Here is a 9,332-nt window from a genome sequence, read left to right as displayed (position 1 = left end):
GGTGGCTCCATGCCTGCAGCATGTAGCGAAATAAGCAGAAAATGTCTCCCACAGGTTCCCATATCCGAATGTTTTGTCCAGTGTCAGTCATTCTGTTTGGGAAGGTTTTGGAGGTGTGGCCTTACTAGATGAAGTACATCACTGAGGGTGGGAATTGCGCCTATCTATGCTTGCCTTACTTCCAGTTCCATCTCTCTGCTTTATGCTCACAATAAGAGACACACTCATGACTGACTTATCCCGACAGAGCCAGAAACCAAAGTAAACTACCTTAAATTGCCTTTGGTTAAGATATTTTATCACAGAAACAGAAATGTAAGTATCATACTAGGTCTTCTCATAGTTACATCCCAAGAGCGATGACAGCATATGCCAATAAACATTCAAAATAGTCAAAATATAGACACTGCCCAAAATGTCCATAAACTGAAGAATCAACAAAATGTAGCACACACACACACACACACACACTCATACATAACTACATAATATTTGGTCATAAAATGTAAAAAAAAATATATCGATACATACTTTAACATAGATAAACTCTGAAAACATGTTGGGTAAAGAAGTTAAACATACCGGGCAGTGGTGGCACACGCCTTTAATCCCAGCACTTGGGAGTCAGAGGCAGGTGGATTTCTGAGTTCGAGGCCAGCCTGGTCTGCAGAGTGAGTTCCAGGACAGCCAGGGCTACACAGAGAAACCCTGTCTCGAAAAAACACAAAAACAAACAAACAAACAAACACAAAAAGTTAAACACAAAAGACATGTCTTATATTACATACTGGAGTGCTCTGTGTAGTAACAGAAATGTTGTAGAATTAGTGACAGTGGTTGCAAAATTGCAAGTAGAGTAAAAGTCATGAGTTGTACACTTTGAAATGGAGACTTTGATGCTACGTAAGTCAGAAATTTGGGCTCTCTGTACTTTAAGAAAAACATTACTACAATTAGGAAGAGCTGCCGACTTTATTAAGAAGGAGGGGAATGGGGTGGTGATCTGCTTAGTGCTTCTCAAACCCTGGTGTGCAGCTCAGCAGTATCAGCCTTACCCAGAAGCAAGCTTAGAGATGTACATTCTCAGGTTACACCCAGCTCCTGAGTCAGAGCCTCCAGGGCTGGGCTCAGAGATGCTTTAGCAAGCGCTCCAGGTGACTCTGATGCTCACTCGGCTTTGAGAGCCAGTGGTTTTAGTGACAGTTTTTCAAACATAATTGTTCTTCCACTCACTACATGCACAGCCTTTGGCAAATTTCTTGACCTTTTTATGTCTTAAATTATTCATCTGGAAAAATAGTTCCTTGCAGGGTTATTGTGAGGATCGAATGTTTTAACACAGGGGGTGTGCTTGAAAAGGGCCAGCCTTTTAATGAGTAGTTACGAATGGTACCACTTATATATCAGTACTAAGCTGATCTGGGGCACAAACACAGATTTCCCTTAGCACAGCATAAAATGAGTCACATACGTACACTTGTATTTTCTTGTAGTCACAGTTTTAGAAAGTTAAAAACAGAACAAATTTAAATGTATTTTATTCAACCTAATATATCAAAAATACCATTTTGACACATAATCAATACAAATTTTTAATATGTTTATACTCCATTTTTTTCATATTAAATTTTCAGCCAGTCAAAATGCAGTGTATTTTGGAGTGTGTCTCTATTTCGAATTATCAAATTTCAGTTCCTCAGTATTTATCCTCATGTAACTGTGGCTGTCCTATAGAACAGCAGAAGTTTGATTCAAACCTGTGTTGGTTTCTCCTTCTGAAATTCTTCAATATTCAGAGATGTCGGCTGTGCCTGAGAAAGAGGCCAGAGGTAGTCTGCCATCAGTTGTTTCCTGGCCATCTTAACAGGTGATAATGGGTTGTGTATAAACCTGCATTGACACATCTCCTTAGTGTATATTGCTTTACTAGGAAAAGCCAGAAATCTTTCTGAAAAGAATGTTAATGAAGTCACACATTACACCCTGAGCGTCATGTGTTGCTTACTGTTGTATCTGTGGAGTCTAATGGATTCTGTCTAGAACACAGTAGACACTTAAACTTTTTTCATTTAATTAATGAACACTAACAGTGGTTTTCTACCTTATTCAATAGCTATCTTTTTTAACATCTGAAAAAAATCTAACATCTCTTTTATTATTACGTCTCACAATCAAATTTATTTTGTTTTCTAAATTGATTTTTAAGTTCCCAGTTACCTTTAAATGTTTGCCAAATCCTCAGTAGAAACATGTTTACAAAGATAATCAACCTATAATAGAATTTCCTATAGTTTGTATTTTATTACAACAAACATACATTCAATATATGCACAAACATTAAGGATTACATGCAAATTTAGATACTTATTGTCAGTCAAAAAAAGAAGCAAGTATTCTAAGTTTTAATACTTATGATTCTTCCAACATTGTAAACAGCAGTCACTGTAGGACATGTGGATATGCTGGCGATCATTAAGCACCACCCCTTGAACACTCTGACTGGACACATAGTAGTACCTCATGAGATCGGGGTGGGGAGTGTGTGTGTGACGTCTCATGGTTCATGAATTATGAACTAATATGGTTATTAAGCTTTGTATTAATATGGTTATTATTTGCTTTTCAAAGCAAAAAAGTTTTGGGACGTTTACTGAGAGGAAAAGACAAGGTCTTTGTCACAGCCTAGAATGCATCTTGACTTCATGTCTTAACATTCTTCCCACAGTAGCCTCATTCTTGTTCCTCAAACAATAGCAGGTTTGAGAGGTCTCTTTTCTTGGAATGTTCTTCCTCTAAAATGTCTTTGGTTGTCTCTGCATTTCCTTCTAGTCTCACTCATGCCCTCCCCCCATCCACGAGTTCTGGTCTCCACTGTTACGTACTCCAGACCTCTGGTTCCTCCTCTTGCTTATCCTACCCTGTCTTAGCATTGCTACCTCCTAACTGAAGATACGGTAGATGATGTTGATGGTTTACTGTTCCTCACACCAAAAGTGTAAACTCCAAAGGACGAGGCTCTTGTCTGTTTTATTTACTCACGTGCTCAGGCCTAGAGTAATGACTGACAGACAGTAGGCACCCAATACACCCTTGCACAATGAATGAACAAATTAATTCATGGATAAAGGAGATTTTGAATCTATGTTTCTTTCCTCTGTCACTCTGCTATAGTATTTTAATCAGGTAAGTTTTGCAAGCCATTAAAACCCTCCCAACCTGTTTGTTGGGCTTGTTCAGTTAGGGATCCTGTCTTTTGGAATTTATTCTTCTGGGCAGACTGCCAGGGCCTAGATTTGTCATCTTTAGTGTATGATGCAAGGTTTAGGGATTTTTTTTTTTTAGGGGCGTGTTTCAATTTTGGCTGGCTTTATTGTTTTGTCTGAGGTTTTGTTCTTGTGTTGAGTTCTATTTGTCTGGGTTGATCAAGCAATTTAGCAACTATTCTTCACAGAACTATGGAATAGTAGAAATTAGAGCTGGAAGAATCCTTGTCGTTGATCCGGGCTTCCCCTCTTGCCATTAACTCTTGTGCTTCACAATACAATGTCCACGGCTTTGTTCAGCGAGGTTTCAAATGGCTTCAGAGATTCCTTCAGGCACCAACCCAACAAATCTAATACTCCTGACAATTAACAAGAATTCTCGACATGTTGTCTAAACTTCCTTATTTTCTTTTTACTACTCCAATTTATAGTTCAAGTTAGCAATCTCCTTTCCCTTTTGGCATTTTGTGTCTTTCAAAGAGGCGTAGACTTATATTTCTGTTTTCTCAGCTTTTTAACCAAACCACGTGTGAATTCTTAGTGAAATCTTCTGTCCTTCTCTTTGTTTAATTTTACTTTTATTTATTGAATTTCTTGCATGTCTTCATCTTAATTTGCTGTCTGTGTAATTCCACTAGTCACTCACTGAACAAATGTTTTATTCCTGAGAAGAAAAAGTGAGTTTTGTGCAATGGTGTTAACAAACCTCTCATGTTTCGATGGTTTGTGTGTGATATCAGACAGCTCACTCACTCCGTTTGCTCCCTTGTTTCTGTATCCACAATAGGAAAGAATAACAGCCGCTTCAGCCTCTGTTACTGCAGTCTTGTGGAAATAAATATAAGATTCTAAGGCTAGAAAGAGATCTTTCAGGGGTAAAAGCATCCCACTTCCCAGCATTCAGAGTGCCACACGATAAATAATTCTCAGTACTGTAAAGTTCAAATGACACTCCTAGTTTTCAGGCTGATTAGTGATCTATGTTAAATCAAAGTCTTTATTTGTAGAGAAGGGTGAATTTTAAAACTTTTCAAATGCCATAGACCTATGTTTAGAAAATACAGAACAACATGATATGAATGTGTTGTCCGACTGCTTTACGGGAGTCTAAATGCTCATGGCAGCTTCCTGTCGCCATCTTGGACAGGCATATTTTGAAGGGCCTATCGGGGATTATTCTTTACCTTTAGATTGAAATGCCTTTGAAGAGAAACCTTTCTATGCCAAAGAGTCTCATTAGATTTGCATCTGCATTGTGTTCTATCTATTTCAACTAAGGCCAGCTTACAAAACAGAATACTCAGAAGGATGTACGCATTGACCCCCTATAATGAACTACTTGAGCTTGTAAAAAACAAAACGGGATAAACAAATGAAGAGCTGAACACACAATCAATCGATAATTTATCCCCAAACCTTGGCTACTGGTTTCTGGGGAAAATTTGTAGGGAAATTTGTAAATTATCTCATAGGATGAAATCAGAATATAAACATTTTAAATTAAATTTTAATTTTATTAAAATTATTATTCATAACTGTACATATTTCATGTGATGTCATGTGATAATTCAATACCAATATACTTGAAAGGCAGCTAAAAATCACCACAATGTCATAGACTATCCACCCAGCTAAGTTACAGAAAAATCTCTTTGTCACAGAGATCGTAACAGCTCCACTTCTCAAACTACTCAGACTCCAATAACCCAACACCAGGACCAGGCAACAACAAGAAGAAACCCACAATCCAAAAGAAGCAGAAAGAGCAAATCTGACAGCTCAGGGTTTACTGAACCCTACCTGGCACCCTGCCAGCAATCTGTGCATTCTGGATTTGGGAACGTAGATTATATGTCAGCAATAACTGTGAGAATTATTCTGGAAACTGGGTATGGTTTTGAGCTGTCATGTGTTCGCAGGCGGTGTCTTTTTACAGGTTGAGTAGAAGCAAAACTTCAAATTTAGTATTTGTTTGAAATAGGTTTTTCTTCTTTTTAGTGGCCTTTAATTATTTGGAGAGTGAATTAAATAAACATATAGTGAAATTTCATTTTTCCAGGCAATTAAATAAAGTTTATGGGAAAACATGAAATGTGTGTGTGTGGGGGGGAATTAAATATAGAAAACTGAAAAAAAATGTAATACATAAGTTATATGTTGGGCTTTTATGATCTACAAATCTAATCCAAGGAAAAGAAAAATTGAAATTCGAAGACTTAGGAGCTTGTTTTTAAAAACAGTAAAAATAAGTTCCAGGTGGTGTGGGAAGAGGGATGGAATCCCAACTTACCGGCAAGGTACAAAGTGAGACCTAAGGAAATAGGCAGGATGGGTTGGGTGCATGGAGAGGAAAACTTCAAAAGCAGAAGCGTTCATATTGTTTACAAAGGGACTTTATACAAAAGTAAGAAAACAGACATCCATATGTTACTAGCAGATAAAGCGCATAGAAACAACATATCTCATGAAGCTTTTCTTGGTACGATTTTTTCCAAGAGCAAGGAACATGTGGCTAACAGGACTTAGTAACTGATGAATTCAATAAAAGGAATAGGTCATTAGCTCCTAAAGCTAATTATTTTGATTTTATAAAAACGTTACAGTATACCAGATGTTTCATTCATTTTTTTTTTTACTATTTAAAATGATTTATAAAGTTAAAATGCCCAACTTTTTTCTTGAGATGTTAAAATTTCAGTGTTAAAAACCGTTAACAAACAGAATTTACAGTTCAGTTAACAGTCACTGAATGTGAAAAGAGTTCTTAAAAACGCTTCTCTTCAGAGCCATTTTGGTTCCCATAGAAACCAATGTGCGATCCTGCAAAACAAGGTAAGTTCTAAAATAATCACCATTATAAATACCCATTATATAAATGTAAATACAGGCAATTGAAATGATTTAGATGATTTTGAAATTGCATATCATTTCCCAAACCATAATGATTCCTTCAGAGTGGTTCTTGTCTGTCATATAAATACAGCATTTACAAAATTTTTAAAATTCTTATGATTTGCTCGTGAGACCATAATCGCCTTTTCAAACAAGTCTTGGGCATGCAAATATCTATCTTTGAACATGTATTTTGGTGCAAGATGGGTCTTTGGGGCTGTGCTTTCACTTCATGGTGGATTAAGTATTTCTCATTAACTTTTGAGTTTATATAGTATTTTCTTTATTCATTGCTAATTACAATAAGATTGGATGTTTTAAAATTATAATTTTTCTATCCTATGTATCGAGACATTTCATTTTATTGTGACAAAAAGACATCCCCCACCCATCAAGAATATCTTTTTACATTGGTTTTGAAATTCTTTTCAAGGCCCAGAATTAATGATTTGGATATCAAATAGTCGTAATATTGACTCAGTAAGGTGAATTGCATGCATGCGTGCACGCATGTACACCAATCCATATGAATTTATTATAAATGGAAGACCTGTCACATGAACAGCCTAGAAAGAAACACAGAAGAGCTGCATACCACTCATTGGTCTACTCAATGACTTCTGGATTATGACTCTAGACTATAAAAAACAAAAGCAAAACCAGATAAGCAAGACATAAAACTCAAAAGTTCCTAAACTCATACAAAGTAATGGAACTAATCAACACATTAAAAAGATAGCACAGCAAACTGGAGAAAATATTTTCTTGTCAAACATCTGCTAAGAGTCAGTATCTTTTTACAGAAATGAAAGCTTCTAACATTCAAAGGTAAAACCCAGAACAGCTCAATTAAAATATAGAGAAATGACTTCTCCAAAGAAGACATTAAAAATAGGCAACATGAAACATGTCTCACCATTACTGATCACCAAGAAAACAAAAAACAATAATGAAATGATGTGTCATACCTTTTAGAAGGGCTATTAGCCAAAATCACAGACAGTAAATGCTGATGAAGATGTGAAGAAACAAGATCTTTGTACACTACGGTGAGAGTGAGGAAGGAAACAGCACCCATGGAAAACATGGTAGATGCTCCTCAGAAAAGTTAAAGATAGAACAACGTGTGACCCTACTGTCTTACTCTGGACTACAGATGCAAAGGAATCAAAAGGAGGAGCCGGATGAGATAGCTGGACTCCCATGTTCCCTGAGGCACAATTCATAATAGTCACGATATAGAAATAAACTCAATATTCATCAATGGATGAATTTTAGAATGTGGTATGCAACAGAATTTGATCTTAAGAAAAAGAAAATCCTGTCTTGTGTAATGCGGGCTTCTTAAAAGTCATGTGGGGAGGACATTATTTTAAGTGAAAGAAGCTTGTTACAGATGTAAAAATTCTGTTTGATTCAACCTAAAGTGTATTATATTCAGATCTTTGTATAATTGAGAAATTGAATTAAAAGGACAAAGTTAACTTAAAACTGGGAGAAAATTTTATTTGGGTTCATGATTCTAAAGATTTTAGTCCATGGCTGGATGGCTTCTGCAATGTGAGGGCTTATGGTGAGGCAGAACAGTGTGGTGGGGAACTTGTAGAGCACAGCTGCTTATCTACAGTCTCTTCAAGGACACACCCATAAGACCTAACTTCCTGCACTAGATTTCAAGTTTTCATCACCTCACCACTGTGCCATAGGTTACTGAGTAAACCTTTAGAGTATGAATCCCTAGAGACCTTGAAGATCTGAAACATAAAATGGTGTATCCAAAAAAGGTGATTGTAGAAACAGGAAATACAGTGGTGGGTGCCAGAGTCAGGGGAAATAGGGTGTTGTAAACAGACTTTGGATACATGAAGTTGACTCTAAAGCTTACTTAGGAATTATTTTATTATTACAGAGAACAACATAAGATCTAATCTCTTAAATTCTTTGCAAGTTAGCCAGATAGTGGTGGCACACCTTTTTAATCCCAGCACTCGGGAAGCAGAGGCAGACAGATCTAAGAGTTCGAGGCCAGCCTCGTCTACAATGTGAGTTCCAGGACAGCCATGACTATGCAGAGAAATTCTGTCTTGAAAAAAACAAAAAGCATTTTAGAGGGTTTTGTTGCACCTTAATTTTAAAAACACATTAATCTTTGAGAATTTTATTATATAATGAGTAATTTCTAGAAATTTGCTGTATAACAGAACATCAAAAGCATTGCACATGGTGGCTCATACCTTTAATCCTAGCACTTGGGAGGCAAGGCAGGTGGAACTCTGTGAATTTCAGAACAGTCTGTTCTACATGGTGAGTTCCAGGCCAGGGAGGGTTACACAGTAAGTCACCTCTAAAAACAAACAAACACCTTCCTCCCTTAAGAGAGCTACCTGTGCTTTCAAATCCCATTGCTGGTCTATCAATCTAAAAAAAACTAAGATGCCCCTAGTCACAAGATGTGGAGAAATCAGCTCAGTACTGAGAGGAGGCTTCCTCCTTGCTGGCTACTTTCATGAGACCAGAAGGTGCTATGCAAGATGTTGGGTGAAAGAAGTCAGTTCACAGTCTTACCTAGCAAATCCTGTGAACCTCAGTAATGGACAGTGTGATAAGGTATGCCCCCGGGGTACAAGAGTGGCACCAATGTCATGGAGGTAACCATCTTATTTCTGATTCAACTGAAGCTTGCTCACAGGAGAAAACACATACCTGACATTGCCAATCTAGCCAAGAACCCCAAGCTGGGATAGAAAGTCCCTCGCCAAAGAAGCTGGTTAAAGTGTCAGAGAAATGCTCATCCACAAATGGGGCATCTGTGTCACACCTCCTCCCCAAGGTCAGACACTATCACAGAAGTCATGGACAGATTGTAAGAGCCAGAGGTCACAGAGGACTAGAGCCAAACAGTGTCTTCTGAATGTGACAGGATTGCTGTACTTACTGGAACTCATAATAGCTGTGTCTGCCTGCACAAGAACCAGTCCATCAACATCAGGTGGAGGGAAGAGCACATAGACAACTGATGGGTCCTGGGGCAGGGAAAGCCAATTTTCTTTGAAGGTTTGGCTTCTTCATAATCAACAGTGGATGGCCCTACATCCAGGAGAATTCAGACAATATAAACTGAAGGTGATGAGTTGTTAAAATGAAAAGGAGGAAACAAAGTTGGGGAAATGAGGTGGA

The sequence above is a fragment of the Grammomys surdaster genome, unplaced genomic scaffold, assembly GCF_004785775.1.
Source record: "Grammomys surdaster isolate TR1022 unplaced genomic scaffold, NIH_TR_1.0 345, whole genome shotgun sequence".
Classification (NCBI taxonomy): domain Eukaryota; kingdom Metazoa; phylum Chordata; class Mammalia; order Rodentia; family Muridae; genus Grammomys; species Grammomys surdaster.
The sequence above is the reverse complement of the archived record's forward strand: the minus strand, read 5'-3'. Positions refer to the sequence as shown.